Below are 20,699 nucleotides of genomic sequence, written 5' to 3' on the forward strand. Positions count from 1 at the left end.
CTCTCTGCAGTAAAAACAGAATGGCTCAGGAATGTAAATGCATGAAACAAATAGGTCAGAGGCATGTAATATATCTCAATTTGTTTTCCTCTGGAATGCCCTAGCAATGCATGTATTAATCTCCTGCAATACAAATGAATATCCTAATCATTACTGTTTCTGAACCTGGCAGTTGTTCATGGTAAAGTAAAACTTTGAATAATTACATTAGGTTTTCTTATACTGTTGTTTATTCAAGGACTTGAAAACATTCCACCGTTTTTAAATCTGGAATTAATTACCCATAAGGCATACGAAAAACTGAAGCAGTTTTAATAATGGTGCCTATCACTGAATAGTAACCTGAAATGAAATAATTTTCTTTATCAGTGAAGATATACAGAACAGATCGTCAAACTCCTATTCTAATTTTTGGCAAATAAGGAATACTATTCTGTCCCAGGAGTTTGCTTTGGTATCATATTAAAACTGTTATTACTGCTATTTTAAGTGACTAATTAACAGTTTAGAGTTCCACCTTTACTTTCCTTTTGATTTTTTTTTTTCTATTTGTAATGTACTCATGACAGGAAGTGAAGCAAGCATTAAATGTAATCCCTAGAAGTGAAGTATACAATACTGAATGATTTCTCTTATCTAATGGTTCCAACTAGAAAAGGTAATAGATGAAATCCTATTTCAGTTCACCTCCGTAGGCCCTAGGGTTCACCAAACATCAATATACTTCACAGTCATTTTATCTTTTATATTATTTAAGACAGTAGAAGGGTTTTATTGGGTGATTTGTTCTGAAAATGAGTGACGGGCAAACAAAAAAATCCTAATACCTTTGTTTGTCAATCTTTATTTGGTTTCTGATCTTTACAAAAACGTTATGACATTAAACAGGATGTTCTAAAGAAATTATAAAGAGGTGCTCATTTATTGTACAGTTCTGTTGCGGTTTAGCCCAGCAGGCAGCTATGCACCACACAGCTGTTTGCTCACTCCTCCCTCTCCCCCACAGTTGGATGGGTGAAGAGAATAATAATTAAACAAAAAAAAACAAAAACAAACAAAAAAACCTCGGGTTGAGATAAAGACAATTTATTAAGACAGAATAGGAAGGGAAAATAGTTAACGACAAAAAAATATACAAAGTGTTGCACAACACCTCTTTGAAAAATATATTCTAAGCTCTTCAAAAAGTGTCATCTTGATTGCAGACCAATACCCAGCTGGACCCTGAGCAGCAGCCACCCTTTCCCAGCCAGTTTTATTGTTTAGCATGACACCATATGGACATCTTTTTGACCAGTTTGGGCCAGCTGCCCTGTCTGTACCCCCTCCCAGCTCCTGGTGCATCCCCAGCCTCCTCACTGGCAAGACATAATGAGAAGGTATGTCCTTGGCTCTGTGTAAGCACTTCTCTGCAACAACTAAAACATCAATGTGTTATCAATATCATTTTCATCCTAAATCCAAAACACAGCAACATACCAGCTACTAGGAAGAAAATTAACCCTGTCACAGCTGAAACCAGGACAACTTCTCAAATCAAACTACTAGGGATGAATGGGCCCAAACTCTATTCTTCTCTGGTGGATCAGCCTTGGCAAACACCAAAAATCCCATCCAGCTGCTCACTCTCTCCCTCTCCTTAGCAGGGCAAAGGGAGAAAATAAGCTGAGAAAGCTCCCAGGTTGACATAAAGGCTGGGAGACTGCTTAACAATTACACTACAAGCAAAACAGACTTAGAGAACAATGATTTAATTTAGTGCCAATTAAAATAGATTCAGATAGTGAGTGACAAACAAAGGCAAATATTAAGGCAACACCTTTTTTCCCCCCTCTCCCAGACTCAACTTCACTGCTGTACTCCAAGCTCCCCTACTTGTCCTCTCTGAGTGGTGCAATGGGGAGGGGTACAGGTATAGTCAGTACATAATGGTTTATCTCTGCAGCTCCTTCCCTCTTACTTTTCCCCTACTCCAGTATGTACTCTCCACAGGGACCACAGTTCTTTCAGTAAATGTCCACCTGCTCGAGTGTAAGTTCTTCACGGGCTCCTGCTCTGGTACCTGCAGTACCCCTCCTCTTCCTTTTCCTCCTCCTCTGGCCTTGATGTTCCCTCTGGTGTTTCTCACTCTTTTTGTTTCTTCCTCCTCTCTGTCTGGTATTTTGTTTGTTTGTTTATTTGTTTGTTTCTCCCTTTTCTTAAATAAGCTTTCCCTAAGGTGCCCCAGAGTGGTGGCTGCTGGGCTCAGCCATGCCTGGCAGTGGGGTGGTTGGAGCCAGCTGGAACTGGCTCTGTCTGGCTGGGGCAGCCCTGGACTTTCATCACCACAGCCACCCCTGCAGCGTCTATGACAGCACCCTTATCTTCATAAACATTAATTAAATGGCGTAGAGAGTACAGCATAGCCTTTAGTGTCTCAGGCTTCACCGCAACAAAAGTTTATAACTATATAACTATAATATTAACATTGTTTCATTTCCACAGTATTTTCTTTCTACTGATGCAAAGGACAAATAAATATAGGCCTCATGTTTCCTTCCCCCCCCCCCACCCCCCTTTTTAAAAATTCTTTCAATAATAATAAATAAACAACAACAACAAGACGAAGAAGATGAAGACAACGAAGACGAAGACGAAGACGAAGAAGAAGAAGAAGAAGAAGAAAAAGAAGATGAAGACGAAGAAGACGAAGAAGACGAAGAAGACGAAGAATATTAGTTTTGAGGTTATCTTGCTGGCAACAGTGAAATGACTGTACTGGTAAAAGCACAAAACACCAAACCAATAAAATCACCATTTAAAATAGTTACAGTAACAGCCTTTGCATATTTCTTCAACCCTTGTATTGAAAACTAGTATATATGAAACACGTTGAAAATGCTGTTTCTGCCTTTCTGAAACTTGTGACAAGTGATCATGCCTAACAGTCACCTTAAAATTAAAGTTTTATTCTAGCTTCCTGTGTACAAGAGTGTTAAAGTTATTTCCAATAAATGTTCAAAGAATAACTCTCAGCTAAGTTGGCAGGTTATTCCCTACATGAAACAATCCGTTACCCCTTCAGTAAGAGCCATACATCCTACTTCCAGAGTAGAGACATTATTATGTTGTATCACCAAATTTAATGTAAAACACCACCATCAACAACAAAAACAACCATCTTTGTCTCAGATGCTTTGGTGTGTTTTCCCTTCACTTGACAGGTAAATCAAAACAAACAGACTGCAGTGCTCCTTCTTTCTCCAGCACTTTACCACATTTGGGGAATTATGGATTGTTTCCATCACAAGGAAAAGTCAAATATGGTGTTTCTTTTATGCAATCAGATGGTACAAAATCTTATTTCTATAAACACAACAGGAAGCATAGAAGAAACAGTGGGATTTTCTTAGTGTCAAAGTCTATTTTTTCTGAGAGCACTTAGTCCACCTGTTATTTCAGAGCTTGTCATTGCTTGAGCTAGCTGGTAGTGCTTGTGGTTTTTCACACAGAATCACAGAATCATCTAGGTTGGAAGAGACCTCCAAGATCACCGAGTTCAACCTCTGACCTAACATTACCAAGTCCTCCACTAAACCATATCACTAAGCTCGACATCTAAGTCTTTTAAAGACCTCCAGGGATGGTGACTCAACCACTTCCCTGGGCAGCCCATTGCAATGCCTAACAACCCTTTCAGTAGAGAAGTTCTTCCTAATATCCAACCTTAACCTCCCTTGGCACAACTTTAGCCCATTCCCCCTCATTCTATCACCAGGCATGTGGGAGAACAGACCAACCCCCACCTCGCTACAGCCTCCTTTAAGGTACCTATAGAGAGCGATGAGGTCTCCCCTGAGCCTTCTCTTCTCCAGGCTGAACAATCCCAGCTCTCTCAGCTGCTCCTCGTAATGCTTGTTCTCCAGACCCCTCACCAGCTTCGTTGCCCTTCTCTGGACTCTCTCAAGCACCTCCATGTCCTTCTTGTAGTGAGGGGCCCAAAACTGAACACAGTACTTGAGGTGCGGCCTCACCAGAGCCAAGTACAGGGGGACACTTTTATTTCACTGCTTCTCTTCTTTTAGTCTTTATAGGTGTTTTATCTTCCTATTTGTATGGAACTTCAAATTTTCACAAATCAGCATCCGGTGAAATTCTTTTTATCTACATTTGTCTACCTTATACACATTTTGTTTAGGAAAGGCGAATGGACAATGGTATCAGGTTAAGGGCATTATTTATTTCAGTTATTTGATCCCATAAAAGTTGAAAAAGAACTTATATTCTCTTTTGCAATAATAATAATAATAATAATAATAATAATAATAATAATAATAATAATAATGCAGTATAAAGGTATGCATTTGAAAGCAGATTGAAAATCTAGTGTTTTTTTTTTTTCTCCTGTAGTCTGTAATGACATTCTTCCTTAATGAAATCTGTGGACTTTCATCTGACAGATGAACATTTATGAATATGACAGCATGGATCTACTGTATAAGAAATTACAGCTTCATAAAAATTCAATTGTAATTGCATTTACTTTCAGATTATAATCATATTAATGTCACCTAGTTTTGCATTATTGACAGTTATGTTTCTTTTTAATAGAAGCAGCTCCAGACTACTAATTGTTCAGTAAGCTTTAGAATATAACTACAAACCCCTTTATTCAGTTGATGTGTAAATTAATTTTCAGGATTAATTTGTGACTTTTTGCCACAAGACATGCAATATGACCTTACACTTTGCCAATAATGACCTTGCAGGTTGCAAGTGAAAGGATGCTAATGCAATGATTGTGTTGGCAAAATAACAATACACAGTAAAATGAAAGCATATTTCAGATTTCAATATTTTTTTTAAGAAAAGTACTGTTAAAAAAAGTTTTTTGTTTTGTTTTTAAATATATATATATACTAAGATATGAACAGAACCTTTAAAAAATATTAAAGTTTTTTCAGTATCTGCCCTACTGAAGAGAAGTGAGGGGTGTTGGCTAAGATCCAAGGTACAGAACTCATGCTGCAGAGGAGAAAGGAGCAAGTTAAAAAATGAAAAAAGTAATGTAAAAGATACCTATTATATAAAAGAAACATCTGATATACTGTACCAGACTAGATAAAAGATATGTTTTACCTTTGCTTTTAAGCTTTATTTTTGTTTCTCTTAGAAAGATACTTCAAATGAAAACATATTTAAGCTTTTGGCAGAGGCTAGGTTTATCAGCATCAGTTCATCAACTGATGAATCAGAAGCAATTTAGCCAAAAAAGCACAGCTAGATTTTGTAGATCTTACCAATGAAGGCATTTAAACATCACTCAGGATGAAAACCTGAACTCACTAAGGAAGAATTTTGCCTTTAATGCAGTGAGAGCAAGGACAGTTCTTTCAAAAGTTGCGGAAATTAACTACTACCACTGAGCTTTTTTGAAAATTCTGTAATTCTTCTATATAATGAACAATGAACCTCACACTCAAAATGCAGGGAAAATGAGCAAATCAAAATATCATAGAATCTTATAAGAATGATAGACAGAAGCAAAATAATAAAAGTAATAAAAACTTGAGGCACACTAAGGCACATACTCTAAAGATTTTTTTTCTTTCAGTGTTAGCCACTGTTTTCACCTTATTCCCATGAGATTTTATTTTAAGCTTCCATCAAGTAATACAAAACCAGCAGAAAGGCTTGAGGGCTTCCATAAACACTATTCATAACAGTTAAGGAAAAAAGATTTAGTTTACAACACGCAAAGAATATCTGGTTACTTGTACAGTCCATTTAGGAGAGTTTTCTTCTTGTTTGTTTACTTAGGGGAAATATTAAAAGAAGAAAGTTTTAAATCACTTAAACTACTAGTTCTGTGGATGTTTGTTCTGTTACATTTTATATTTGTGTTTATTACTTCCTTTCATCGGCAGCTTCCTTGAAATTGCTGAGGGAAAAAGTTAGTGATGTACTTGCTTGTCAACAATTCGTGCATTTTTTTTCTTTATCAATTGCTTACTCTCTGTTCATTGTCTTCAGGCATTTCTATGCTTATTCTTGTTTGTTCCATGTTAGTGTTTACCAGGAGTATCTTTGAACTAAAATTTACTCACATTTTCCTTAAGTGTTAAAAATTATTTTGGGGAAAATCATTATGTCTAACATTATGTCAATTACTTGTAAACAAAGTGTATGACAAAAATGTTCTTCGAACATTCATTTCAAAATGATTTTTTTTTCCATTTTATGTAGTATTTATATTAATTTTGTGTTTTCTTGAACTAAGTATATAATGGCATATTATATAAATATAGTAATAGAAGTATGTGTTACTTTTTAGAGGCTGTTTAAAAAGTCAGAAGGTGATAGGTATTTCCTACTTACATTTCTTATTTTTCTATGCATAAGGTGATATTTGCTTATAAGAAAACAGACTAATAATTTCAAGTAAATGTGCCAAACAGTTTAATAATTTTGGTGAAAATTTTCAAAACCATTACTTACCTCTTCTCTTATGCTTCCTATAGTAACATTTGAACTCATTTAAAATGAATATATTCTTTTTTCTCTATGCAGCATTTTATTTTTGTTCTTGCTAACATAGTAGTGTGCATATCTTGTGTAAAATAGAATATATCCAGACTTTTGTTGGTGCCATATTTTCAAAAGGTTATTACTGCACTGCTATATATGCACTTTTTTTTTGTTGTTGTTGTTCTTTCCAAAAGTAAACTCCAATTCTTAAATAAAACTTTAGTGCCAGAAGGTAAAAGACAGACATTATTATCTAGTTTCTGGACTAGAAACTGAAAGACATTTGCGAGTCAGAGTGGAATGGTATGTGTTATTTGACGTGTGATACCTAATATGGATTACCTAAGACTGTCAACAGCTTACAGGCAATTTTTAAACTGTTTTCTAGTTATAACAGTCATTTCACAAATGATAGCATATTCAGTTTTTTTGTTTGTTTGTTTGTTTTTGTTTGTTTTGTGTCTTTTTTTTTTTTTTTAAGGATATTTCAGGAACATTTGATTGTAAAGTGTAAATATATTGTTATTAGTTGCCTCACCTCTGTAATTGGTTATGTTTACTTCTCTAGGAAAGTAGAAAGTTTGTGCACTTTGATGGGGCACAGAATTGACAAAGGCAGCATCAAATTGTTCACAAAATATTCACATCAATATTTCTATAGTGATAAAGCCAAATTTCATATTTCTTGTACTAAAGTTTTATCATCTTATATGACTCACTATGTAGTAAGTACTATTTTTAGAGAAAACATAGTGGGAAGGATTGTAGAAAGAACAGATAATAATTTTATATCTTGTTTCTATTATATATTTAATAGAGTCAGAAATAAGAATCAGGAGTTGTTTCTGCTTTATGCTTTGCTTTATAAAATACTAAAATAATCACAAAAACTGTAAAATAATTACTGTCAATCTCTTCTGCATAAGCTGTTTTCACAGGAGGCTATAGTTAGCAAACTTCATTGGGTTTGATCCTAGCACTCCTAAAATCAATGACAAAACACTCAGTGATTGCCGCTGGGCCAGGGTTTCATTCTCTTTTAAGTACCTGAAGGGTAAATACAGTCAGAGCAATACATGTCAAATTCTTGGTAGCTCTTATGCTTCTGCCTGTCATAGGATTGTATGAACTGCCCATTGGATTTGACCGTTCATCCAGCTTGTTAAATACACTTTTTAATATATATATTATATATATATATTTTTTTTTTCCTTGAACAAACACATACATGGAAATTTATTCCTTAATTCTATACAGTTACGTGGCTGCTGTATAGTACAATTTTCCATACACAAATGCTTGCATGACTTATAGTCAATATCTTCTCATTTACTCTATCAAGTTCTGCATGCAGATTTCTGAACCCTCCTGCAATTTGTAGTTTTTATGATGTTGTTATTAAAAATGAATGGTACATTGTAAAAAAAAGGCATTTTCTCAATTCTAAATTTATTTTCTAATACACTACAAATTCTAGAAGTTGTAAGAATTTTTAGATTTCTGGAGTGTACCTCTGAACTTCATCCTAGTAACTGCATGAAATTAAAGAAGACAGGCCAAAAATGTCTGTTATTAATAAAATATATTTATAGAATCGAATTTCTATTATGTGAATAGCAGGAATCTAATAGGACCAAGACACACAGAAATCAAGATGCTGGTTGGAAGTCACTTTTAAAGATCATCAGGTTTGTTCTTCAGTTCAAAGGATGGCTACTACCAAAAGTAGTTCTAGACAGCCATGGATAGCATTGGCTAGGTGATTCCTGAGCTTATTTTGCTTCCTGTCTGGGAAACCCTTGCTACTACTACACCATCTTCATAGCAAAAACATTGTTCTGATGTCCAGCCTGAAAATCCCAAGCCACAAAGATAAGTTGTTGTCCCCATCATTCACCAGCACTGAGGAGAACTTGGTTCCTTTATTTCTGGTTGTAGGCTGATACTACTTCTTCTGTCTCCTCTTCCATTCACGTAAGAAATCCATCTCCCTCAACCAGCTCTCTTAAGCTATGCTTCAAGGTCATGCGCTAAAGGTGAGTGACCCTCTTCAACCAAATCCTCCTCCAGTTTATTCACATCACTTACAAACTTATGAACTAGGGGGGCACAGACTGGTTCCTGTGTTCCAAGTGCAGCCTTGCCACTGCTATATAGAAGGGAACAGAAACTCCCTTGGACTGCTGATACAAATCTAATGGATACAATTTTCTCAATTTTCTTTTCTTTTTTTCTGTCTTTTTTTTCCCCACCCCCACCCCCGCAATGAATGTGAAAATTCACATATCCACATCTGAATAGTAGCCATTGGCTCTATTGAGTCCAATGGCAGACCTTAGCCAGTCAGCCCAGAGTCTGTACTGAAACATGTTTTTTCTGATCCGTATGCAAAAGTGAAAATATGAAATATGAAATATGAAATTTGTGAGGCTTCTGCTTGTCATCATGTATACTCTAGACTGAAACTCTAAACTCATGTCAGCCACCCCCCTAATTTAATGTCGTTGTAAATTTGGTGGGAATGCACTCTGTTTTGTCATCTAAATTGTTGATGAGAGTGTTGAAAAATAAGGATGCTGGTACTGACCTGGGACATCCTCCACCTATTACAGGCCACCAGCAAGATATTAAAGCATTGACCAACACCTTTTGAGCCCAGTCAAGCCAATTATGAGCCTGTCTAACACTCAGGTATTCCAGTTCAGATTTAATCAGTTTACAGTTGAAAATGTTGTGGGACACAGTGTCAAAAGGCTTTAAAAAGTCAAAGTATAGAACGCGTAGAACAGATTACTCTTTTGCCCTGAGTATACCTGTAAATGTATTCCAAAAGAACATACTCCACTCCAATGACTGAGATGAGATTGGCCAACCCACAGTTCTCCATTTTCCCCTTCTCCTCTTTCTTAATGATGGGTGTAGTGTGAAGGCTTTTTCACAGGCAACACACAGCAGATACCTCCAGTGTCTCTTGCTAGGTTTAGCTTATGATGGGCTTTGTTCTTTAATTTCTCTGTATTTGAGAAATGCTTCTAATTCTCTTTTGTTGCCTGTCATTTCCATCTTTTGTATGCTCCTTTTTGTGTTTTAGTTCAAGAGGTATTAACATATGTGCAAAAAAGTAGGTCATAGTTAAGATGAATAAGTACTATGGCATAATAAAACCTTATCAAGTCTAAAGTATAAATTGTGTGAAAAATTTGGTGAGAGAGAATTCTGGAGTTCTGAGGAGTATTTTTGAAAAGAAATCAATGTATTACAGATACACTGGTGTATTTTTCAGCCCTGTATATTTTTTTGTTATTATTTTTTTTATTTTTTGGCAACTTTCAGTTAACAACAAAACTCAACCCCAGATGATAGCTTACAAAAGCATATAGTCAAAACAGACCGTCTGTATGCAGCTGACTTAAAAAAATAATAATAATAATAAAATCAGACCACTGTTTATTTCAAGCACAGAGCTTTTTAACCTATTCTGTGTGGAAGCAAGGAGACTACCACTTTGCTTGTCTGTACTGTTACAAAGAGTGATCTCCTGTGTTGCCAAGCTCACTGTGCTGCCTCTGTCTGGCACCAAAGCACTATCTTTCGCTGCCATGTAGCCTGCACTATGTGATAAAGTGTAGTTCTCTGCCTTGCTGATTATCAGCTCTGGTATAGAAAGCGCTCCCTTGTGCTGCAGTATTCCATTTTGAAGTCCTATTCTGTCCTGCTTGTCTCCCTCCTCAAATGCTCATCAGAATCAAATTATAGTTTACTGCTTCCACTAAGATTTTTAGTGTGGTATTCAGTCTGTAAACATATTATTGGTTTTAGTTTTGTGTGTATGCATGTGATTTTTAGAATGGGATATGGAAAGAAGTAGAATGGTAAAATGATATTCTAATTTGATTTATAAAATTGAAAACATATATTGCAAACAGTAGTATCAGAGGGTAATCAGAGAATAGAAATAATATTTTTTTATTACCTGATCTTTTTTGAGTGAAATGCATGGTGAAATTAAAAAAATGTAATCAGAAGAGTCTTGCCCACAAAATAAATAAATAAACAGGCAATAGAATATAACTTTTAGGTTCTTTTTCTAAGTAGAATCCACTATCCTAATTTAGTCAACTAAGTTCTATATATAATGAAAAGTTACATGCCAAAAAGTACAGATTGGCTTGGAAGAATCCCATGGGATATGGTCATGGAGGAAGAGGTATCCAGAACTGGTTGATATTCAAGGATCACCTCCTCCTCCAAGCTCAAGAAATGTCCATCCCAACAAGTAGAAAATCAAATTAGATGACCCAGGATGAGTACAGTGTTTGATCATTGGGCAGGGTTACAAAAGCCAAGGCCAACCTGAAGTTGAAATTGGCAAGGGATTTTAACAGGACAGAAAGTATATAAACCACAAAAAGAAGGCTAGGGAAAACATTCACGCATGGTTGAAAGGACATGAGAAAGGCAGAAGTAGTCTATGCTTTCTTTGCCTTGGTTTTTACTGGCGAAGTCAACCTTCAGAATCCCAGACCTGTAAGACCAGAGCAATGAAGACCTACCCTCAGGGGAGGAAGACTGGGCTACAGAGAGCACAAACAAACTGGAAATACGTAAGTCCATGGGGACATATGAATTGCATCTAGTAGTGTAGCTAAGGGAGCTGTCTGAGACTTCAGACACTATCGCCCATCCTCACAGAGAAGGCGAAAAATTACAGGTTAGGTAATTGGACAGACAGGTGGATTTAAAACTGGCTGAACATCGGTACCCAGAGAATGGCAATCAGTGGCACAAAGTCCAGCTGGAAGCATGTCACTAGCACTTTATACCACAGGGGTTGATAGTGGGACCAATGCTGTTCAGTATCTTCATTACTGAAACACAGAGCCACAGAACCATAGAATGGTTTGGATTGGAAGGGACCTTAATGGTCATCTAATTCCAACCCCCCAAAATTCCATGAAATGGAATTTGATCCTCTCACATGACTCAGACCTGTTTGAATTATCTTTTTGACTTTTTTTTTTTATAATAAGAGCTATAAGTTTCACTTTTTCAGTATATGAAATGTAGAGTAGTAATATTAAGCTATCATTTGTTAAGTAATTATTTATGTTTTTCTTAAACTGAAAAAAAAAAATATTCATGCCTTTTTTTTTCTCTCTCCCAAATTTTCTGATTTCTAGAATTCCCTTTAATGAGGGGCTATACTACTGGGGAAAAAAAAAAAATATATATATATATATGGTTCTAACTTAAAGACTGGAATAAATTATGATTGATATACTTTGTGTCACCAAACAGCTGAAAAACAAGCTCTTCCCACAGCTCTATTATTCTTCCTTCTCTTCTAGGCTTATGTGATCAGTATACTACTTTTGGTTTTAACTTGCCTGAGAATGACTTGGATATCAGTTCTTCAAACAACTATGTATGTGTGTAATTCCATAGGTAAACAAACATAATGAAGTACTCACATGTTGCAAATCAAACACATGCACAGCTGTTTGCAGGATCAAACAGAATAGCACAGTCCTCAGTATCCAGTTTGTCCTAGCACTTCAGTCTTTGTGAAACCTAGAGGCCCTTTTTTTTCTTTTTTTTTCTTTTTTTTTTTTTCTTTCAGTTATATGTGGAGGATATATTTGCTTTCTTTGGGTTTCACAAAACTTCTTTTATAATTTTTTTTTTTCTCAAAATCTCCTTTTGTAGATTGTGTCGGGTGGAAATTAATTTATTTTATGCTTCCTTGACAGAATGACTGATTAGTGAATGGTGAATTAGAATTAGTGAATGACTATTAGAATGACTAATTAGCCAAAATTAGTGCTTAATGATGCAATATATATATTATCCATTACATATATTGTCCATATATATATATATTGTCCATTTTACTTTTCTAGCTTTTCTTTGAAAAGTCACATTCACCCAATGCATTTTTCTCTGCTTTTCAGCAGTCTGACACTGATAATGATGCTGAAGGTCTGATTAATAAAATGGCCATTAATTAAACTTACGTGAGTTGTTGTGACATATGAAATGTAAAGGCTGCACAAGGTTCTCATCACAATTCTCCTCTGAAAAGCAGTAGCAAAATAATAAAATTCGTAGTTGTGGTGTGAGAATATCTCTGTTGGTAGAACAAGGCATAATCTTTTTTTAATTAGGGGAACAGTTGACTAATCTGTCCAATGCCTAAGTGGCATTGCTATTTAATAAAAGTTCTCATTTTGTTAGGGTGTACATTATAGAAGTTCCTGGTGGGAGAAATAGGATGAAGAACTGCTTTACTTCTGACTCACTAATTTAAATAAGGTATAGTCTTCTTAGTCAGTTACATCTCTAAAACATACTTGCTCTTGCGTATGGCAAAGTCTGTAATACTTAGGAATATTAACACTGAAATTAGTATAAAATACTGGCTTGTAGAGTTTTACATTATGTCTTCATACTTCTAGACAGAGGTTTTAGTCTCAGTTGCTGGTATCTGCAAAACATGGGAAACCTATAATGCAAGATTTTGGAGGGATATAACAAGGAAGAGTCTAAGGATCTGTATGCTTAAGAACCTGTTTCTCCAAATGACTATCACTGCTTTGACTGTATCTCGCAATGAAGTTGATTCAGAGGTAAGATAGACAGAATCCCATATTCCAGCTGGAACAGGTTCTATATGTAACTATTTTGTACAGCTGGAGAACTTAGATGAAAGATTGTTGCTTTTTTTTCATACCAACTCTTCTCAGGATTAGTGTTAATAACCATATAGTAGCTTTCTGTTTATGAAAGCACTAGTATAAAAAAGATATGACAACAAAAATAAAAAATAGTAGCAACTCAACTCACTTCACCCAAGATGCAAACAGTTGCTATTCAGAGCAGTTCACAGCTGCATCCCTTTAAAATTCTCTGAACTGCAAGAAATCCAAAATCAAAATGTAGCAACAGCTGGGCTTTATTGCTGAGCCAGATTTCCCTAGAGTTTTAGTAGTACAAACAAATTATTTTAGTGGTATATTATAGCCTAATTAGTTTAGTCTTCTTAAATGAGCTTTTGTGGATATCCCTCTCAGGTTTTTTTTTTTTTTTTTTTTTTTTTTTTTTCTCTATGAAATGTATTCCCCCCAAACTGATCTTCCTTTCCCTTGGTTCAAATTCCTAGTTTCAGTCAGTTTGTAGAAAAATACAGTATTAAGACTTCCCTGCCTGCTTGAGCAAATCTATTCATACTGTTTGTTTTGCTAAATAGTCTTATGACTTAGAGAAACTGGTGAGAAATAGTGACAAACCGAAAGAGAGAAAAAAGCTTACCTAGAAAGGGGAAAACAAAGCCTTGTCACGTGAGATGACAGCCACTGAATGTTATGGCTGTTCCCTATTTTCCTTCAACTCCTCCTCCTCCTAACCCCTCCCCCCCCTCCCCCCGAGTTTTTAAAGGTTACTGGAGGAAGAAATAGAAACATGAACTAATTGCGAAGAACAGAAAGTATCCAAAAATCTTGGCTAATTCCAGTGATAACCTACAAATGGAAGCCTTTAAAGTACACTTACTATTCTGACAACTGCTCTTCTCGTCTCTGATAAATGGTCTCTCACTTAAATGAAGATAAACAGAGAGTGTATGATATTGATTTTATTATAGCTTGTTGGAAGGTCTGTGGTGTAGGTAATATTGTGGCGTTGCTATGTGATCAAATAACTACAGAGCAAGAACATTCATTGTCACTTCTATTTCCTTGGTTTACTGTTGTTTTTATATCTGCGGTATCTCTAATACTCATACTAATTCACTTTTCTCTTCCCACTTAAGCCAGCATTATAAACATATCTAATTGTTTATGTTTAAGTAAAGGATCAGATTGAAGTACTGTTTTGCTATTATGAATGACATTATTCTTATATTCAGAAGCAGATTTGATGTCAACATTGAGGAGGGGAAAGCATCAGTTCATGCTTGTCTACAATACTGCAAAAATTTAGTAAAGAAGATTGTAAATGCTGGTAGTATCAAAATTATATGAATTCTTACAGACGTGGTATACTCAGTTGTTTTCTGCAACTTCAATGGAAGGATAAACACTTTCCTCCCTCCCTACACCATCCTTGGTCTTGGACTTGGCAAGAGCATAAAAAAATTATCCAGGTTAAGTGGTTCCTTTTAAATATATGCACACATTCTTGTCTTGGCTATATACTTAGTTAGAATCATTTAACTATCTAAAAAATTAGCCATAGACAAGATCTGCATCTAAAAAGTCAGAAATGGTGAAATCATTTTCTAAATGTGGAAGTTTTGGGTGACATATATTTGAATGAACTTTTTTACACCAGTTCTGTCATGTGTTCTCAGTGTAGCTAATGACACAGTGAAACAAAAGGTTTAAATAAACTTCTGCGCTTTCATGTTGATGATGAAGGTCAGGCTTATTGTGCATAACTTAGTAGTCTTAAAATAACTCCAAATCTCTCAATTAATTATATTTTCAAAAAGACTTCTCTGGCAGGTGAAAACAAAATCTTTCAGAAGTGTTTGACCTTGCTGTAGGGCCCTAAAACAAGCACACTGAAGTAGAAGAATAACACATTCATCGGTCAGATGCTTTGAGTCAAAGTGAACATGATATTCAAGAAGACAATTATTTTCTTATTTTATAGTTTTATTTTTTTACTTTTAAAACATGTACCCCTAGTATCACAAATGCTAAATTTAGTTTATGCACTGATAGAACTTACATGATGTAGAATGTAGGTGAAATGTAGTTGTTCATTGTGGCAGAACATTTTTGTGTATTCTTAATAGTACATACATATCTAAAGTATTGTACTGAAAACCTTATGCTGCCTTTATAATTATATTTGACAATTTTTGGTGAAAAAAAAAAAAAAACTAACGATAACAGTAAACCAAGTCACTAACAATATAAAAAAGTAATTAATGTAAAAACAGACATATTTTATCTTACCATGAATATTGACTTAATTTGAGTTAGATTATTTTCTCCTTTCTTTTATTTTTCCTTCCAGCTAAAATCCTAATCTAAATGTTACCTTTGAACAAAGAATAAGTACTAGCAGTTATTATTGCCAACATACATAAATATAAGTTGCACCAGGGGAGGTTCAGGTTGGAAATTAGGAGACATTTCTTCTCAGAAAGAGCAGTCAGGTGTTGGAATGGATTGCCCAGGGAGATGGTGGAGTCACCGTCCCTGGGGGTGTTCAAGGAAAGGTTGGATGTGGTGCTTAGGGACATGGTTTAGTGGGGGACATTGGTGGTAGGGGGATGGTTGGACTGGATGATCTTGGAGGTCTTTTCCAACCTTGATAATTTTAGGATTCTAGGATTTTAGGATTCTAAGTCAGTATTTCTAATCACAGTTAATCAAATAGAATACAATATGTATCATATCTTAAATATGCTGTACAATCTTTGATTCATAGTAAAATGTAAAATATGGACCAAAAAAAAATTTGAAATTCATTGTTAGCTAAAAGCCTATTTCCCTTATTTCTGTTTGTAAAACCCATTTGTAAATAGGTTACAAACCCATACCTACATGTATAAGTGTATATATGGAAAGTCAAAACACCCTTTAGATTAAGTTACAAACAAAAATACATGCTCTAAGAAGATGGTTTTGTTTTGTTTTGTTTTGTTTTTTTCCCTAGAAGTTTTTTAACTGTGGGACTGAATGCAGAAGTAAAATTTAAGTAAAGAGAAAATGAAGAATAAGAAAAAAAAAAATCTCATTAGTTGATGAAACCCAGCATAAATTCTGTTGTCTGCTGGTTTGTGCTGAAATGAACCATCTGACAATTTTGGTTAACATGAGATATTCTATTTTCATTTAAATCTCAAGGTATCTTATGTCACTTGGGATTTACTTCTAAGGTACAACTGCACTGTGAATTTCCTTCAGTAGAAAAGTATGTGAGCAACAAAGGTTTTTTTCAAATGCAAAAGTTTACTAAAGTTTGAACAAGTAGCTATTTTTAAGGAGGAAAGTGACTGTGGAGAAAATGTTTATCTCTGTGATTACATGTGATACAATTAGATGCATTTGAACCTGAGTGACAATATTAATAGGCTATTTAATTTCAAATACTTATTGTAGTTCTTAATTACCCAAAGCAGTCATTTGCAAATCATTCAAATGTATGAATGTATCCTTATATCTACCTATAAGAAACTGTTTAATCTAAAATGCTCTGCATTCCTATTTATTTTATAGGCACAGTCTCACAATAGTACCTAGAATGCATTATTAAGTGAATTGATTAAGTTAAGAAAGCTGACGTGGGCTGGAAAAAGATTAGCAGCGTTAATGGCATTGATATCCCAGATACATTAGCTCTCAGGTGAAACAAGAGATCTCCCACACAAAGTGTGCTATATTAACTGGAAGTGAAGAAAAAAAAAAAAAAAAAGTTGCTTTAAAATAATAATAATCTAAGCTATTAAATGCATCAAGAATAAAGGGACTCGACTTGCTCTTATTGCATTGTGTGAAATGTTTCATAATAATGAATGCTAATAAAATGAATGTAATCACATATGGAACCTCATTGAAATTGTAAATACAGTGTATTTATCCTTAAATATTTCAAATAGAACATCATAAGAATAAAACAGCTTCCCCACTGCCCTTTTTTTTTTTTTTTTTTTCTTTTTCCTGATAACAAGGTGCTTGAGAGTTAAAAAGAAGAGTAATTTCTGTTTTGGTTTAAAAGGGAATGGTCAAACTTTTCCATATAAGGTTGCTTACTGTTCATTGCTTTCATCCATGCACTCTCTGCAGGCCTTCAAAATTATAGTAAAAATCTTCCAGATAGATATTCTAGGAAGTAGACAGAGAGAAGGAAGGTGCCCAAAAGGAAGGAAGGAGAAATACATATAGAATGAACACATGTAATTAGCTGTGCTGGTATTGCCATTTGTCTACTGGCAAATAAAGTAGGTACCTGCAGGATACAGAAGATACGTGTTGGAGTGCAGCAGTGGCATATTCTTGATGATGAGACTTTCCCAGTCTATGCAAAACTGTGAGTGTCATGGAGTACAGGAAGCCCAGTGTGAAGAGACAGTTTCATTTCCAATTTCAGCAAACAGCCTGGAGATGGGATCAGCTGTGAATGGTATTCCTCAAGAAGTGTCAGTGAGGTTGCTCTGCCTCATTTAGCAGCACGAAAGAGAGGTCCATGGGATATCATGTAACTGATCACTGCAAAATGGAGATGTGGATGAACTTCTGCACCAGGAGGAATTAATTCTAGGGAAAATTTCTGCTGAATACTGTGAAGGCAACCGCTGTGCTCTGCTCAACTCTTGTAAGACACAAGTTGATCCATTCTGTGATCTGGATGAGTAGAACACAGCAAGGAAAAGGCCACAGTAAACATGAGATAACCTTTCAACCAAGCAAGATAGGTTCATTTCCTCCTCTTCCACCCCCTCCATCTCCCCACTCCCTCCCCCTTTTGTTCAGAATCTTAAGTCATTTTCCACATGCAGTTGCCCCATTGGCTACTAAATCTGATCTGCAGCATGATGCTAATGAAAAATCTGAGAAAATACAAACATAATATGTGTGTGAAGAATTAGTTCCTTTTTAAATATACAACCAATTTCTTTGTGAAAGAACCAATTTTGTTTTCACCAGTGAGGAGGAAAGTGCCATATTAATTTATATCATAGTAAAAAGAGCACTGGGAGAATAAAATAAGCTTTGCTCTATGCTGCATTTAATGAGTGTATGTGCAAGTTTTATCAGGGTAAATGTGCTCTTTGTTTTTATTCTCCTTATGTTTCCCCACATTCTTTAAAGAGAATTCCATTATGGGTAAATTTAGTACTTAAAATGTGGTTGTTGGGGGAAAAATTATATAGTCAAACTGACATCTGTCAAAACTTTTTTTTTTTTTTTGGTTAAAGTGCAATGAACATTTAAAATCAATAATTAGGCAGAAAGTATTTTTCATCTCTTAAAGAGGGATGGGGTTTCTCATCAAGAAATTATTTTATACTAATGTATACCGTATACATTTGAAATGATTTTACATGGAATCACTGAATTATTTGGAGAGTATATGTGTGCCCAAATAACCCTGCAAACAGTATGTAGAAGCCGTCTGTAGACTGAATTTAATTTAGTTTTTTAATTCTGAGTTTTCTAAAGTGAGGTGATGCCTTTTTCAGATAGTGACTTACTATAGCACAACAAATAACTAAAACATAGCTGACAGACTTTTGGTAGACTCTCTGATGTTATCAGAAGTGTGAATGGCCTGGTTTTTATGCAAGTCAATGAATCAAAATGTATCTAGGTGCAGCAGCAGTGATGTCATTAATAGTTATGATGATCAGTAAAGGAAGTGTTAGCAACTGTTTAAAACAGAAGAAGCTGTGCAAGTCTCAGAGGGAGACTGATCACCAAATAATTCATTAGTTATTTTCTAGAATCCCCAAAGTACAACTGAGCTAATTTAGTTTGATATCCTTCATGGAAATGAGTAACAGGCCTGCTTAAATTATTACTGTTTCAAATCCAATGTACTTAGTTATACATCAAAGAACTTGACCACCTCATTCATTTAAAAGGCATAGTCTGTCACCACAGGAAAGGACTTTGCTGTGAACTGAGTAACAAATGTTTCACCAAGATTCAGTAGATCAGTGCTGCAGAAGGAATAATGCACATGCACCGTGTAGGCTTTCAGAAAGTTGGGGCACACAGCTGAAAGATTTAACCCAGATAACCAAGGAAAACAAAGAGTTAGGTAGGCAACCTGGCAGGCAACCACAGTGGTACCTATAGCATTTCAGTCACACTAAACTGTCTCCACAAATTTATATATATATATGTGATTAAAATGCAAAACATTTTATATTATATATATTCATCAAAATCTCTCTCCTCCCTTCTACATCCATGTATAGTTTCTCCTCTTCATATTTTTCTTATTTGAGCCTTTACTAAGATCTGCTTCAGATACAGCATAATTTTATTCATGACCACTCTAAGATTTTTCTCTAAATTATTTCCACATGTCATTTGCTCTTTTAAATATTGGCATATGTAATCATCCTCCAAAACTTCTCTGGTATGCCAAGATATTACAAACTTAACACTAACATTCCAGAGAGGCTTAAAAATCTCTAAGTCATATGGAGTTCCTAGTTCCAGAAATGTTTAGCTTACTTAGCTAAGGAATCTTGTATGGTGATAAATAATTTTTATACCATCTTCATTCTATTTCTTCTTGTAATCATGGATCTTGTTTTGTGCAAGTTAAAAAATTAAAAAAAAAAAAAGTTTTATTATTGTGTTTATTATTAGCTTCATTATTTAAAAAAAAAGCTTTATTATTTATATTACTTTAAAATAACTTAGTACTATGAATGATGAGATCAATGTGGTTAATTGTGGTGATATTTTTGTTGTTTAGTTGTTTGATGGGAAATCTGTTCCTTTGAACTGAAGTTCTTGTACAGCCTTCCAAAGGACTTTTCATCCATACAGTCATATATTATGCTTTTTGTTGTTGTTTGTTTGTTTAATCTGACTGCAGATAAATTGTTTGGATTTAAAAATAATTTTCCAAATATTAATATATTCTTTATGCTAGGAGGATACACATTGCTGTACCTTTGTGCAATGCAGTTCGTTATGTCCACAGAGACTGTAGATATGAAAATGCATTTGTGCGTTAAACAAGGTGCAGTAATGCATCTTCACATTCGTTGCTGAAATGAGTGACAATTTCTTTTGTCATGACAAGTGTATAGGAAGGCTGTGCTTTTGTATATCTGTGATGTTTTTCTAATGTCGACTAAAACAGAGAAACTGAAATAAAATTTATTTAGCTTTATTTTGCTACTGTTCCTTTTTTGTCTTAAATGATAGCTCTTTGTGTTCTCTATGAAGGCAGCCTGACACTTTATCTTTGAAATGCATGTCTCTAAAATACGTTAAAATCAAATTCAGGTGTACAGAAGATAGGGAAATGTGTTAAATGTTAGACACAATAGACAAGGTTTTATTTGTCCATATTTCTTTTGAAATGCAGCCACCATCACCCCTCTTTTAATAATATAATCTGTTGAAAAATATGGACAATATGGAGATAAAATAACAGAAGAAACTAGGATTCATAATCCTGAATTATTGACTTTGAGCAAATCGTTAGGTGGTTAT

At 34.9% G+C, this 20,699-nt stretch overlaps 1 protein-coding gene and 1 long non-coding RNA gene across 22 annotated transcripts in view; one reads left to right on the forward strand and one right to left on the reverse strand.

The window, feature by feature from the left end:
• LOC308193528 (uncharacterized protein) overlaps window positions 1-20,699 on the forward strand; it is a 351,138-nt gene that overhangs the window by 192,782 nt on the left and 137,657 nt on the right. The gene's annotated exons all lie outside the window — the stretch shown is intronic.
• The window catches only part of LOC308193561, a 97,050-nt gene that overhangs the window by 52,011 nt on the left and 24,340 nt on the right, over window positions 1-20,699 (reverse strand). For 15 of the 21 annotated variants that reach the window (XR_013949742.1, XR_013949743.1, XR_013949744.1 and 12 more), the window contains exon 1: window positions 12,522-13,911. This is a non-coding gene — a long non-coding RNA (uncharacterized lncRNA). Of the gene's footprint in view, window positions 1-12,521; window positions 13,912-17,466; window positions 17,862-20,699 lie in introns of those variants that run through there. The other 6 variants (XR_013949747.1, XR_013949748.1, XR_013949749.1 and 3 more) reach the window with 4 other exon arrangements.

This window comes from Anser brachyrhynchus (assembly GCF_964034855.1).
Source record: "Anser brachyrhynchus genome assembly, chromosome: 1".
NCBI lineage: Eukaryota > Metazoa > Chordata > Aves > Anseriformes > Anatidae > Anser > Anser brachyrhynchus.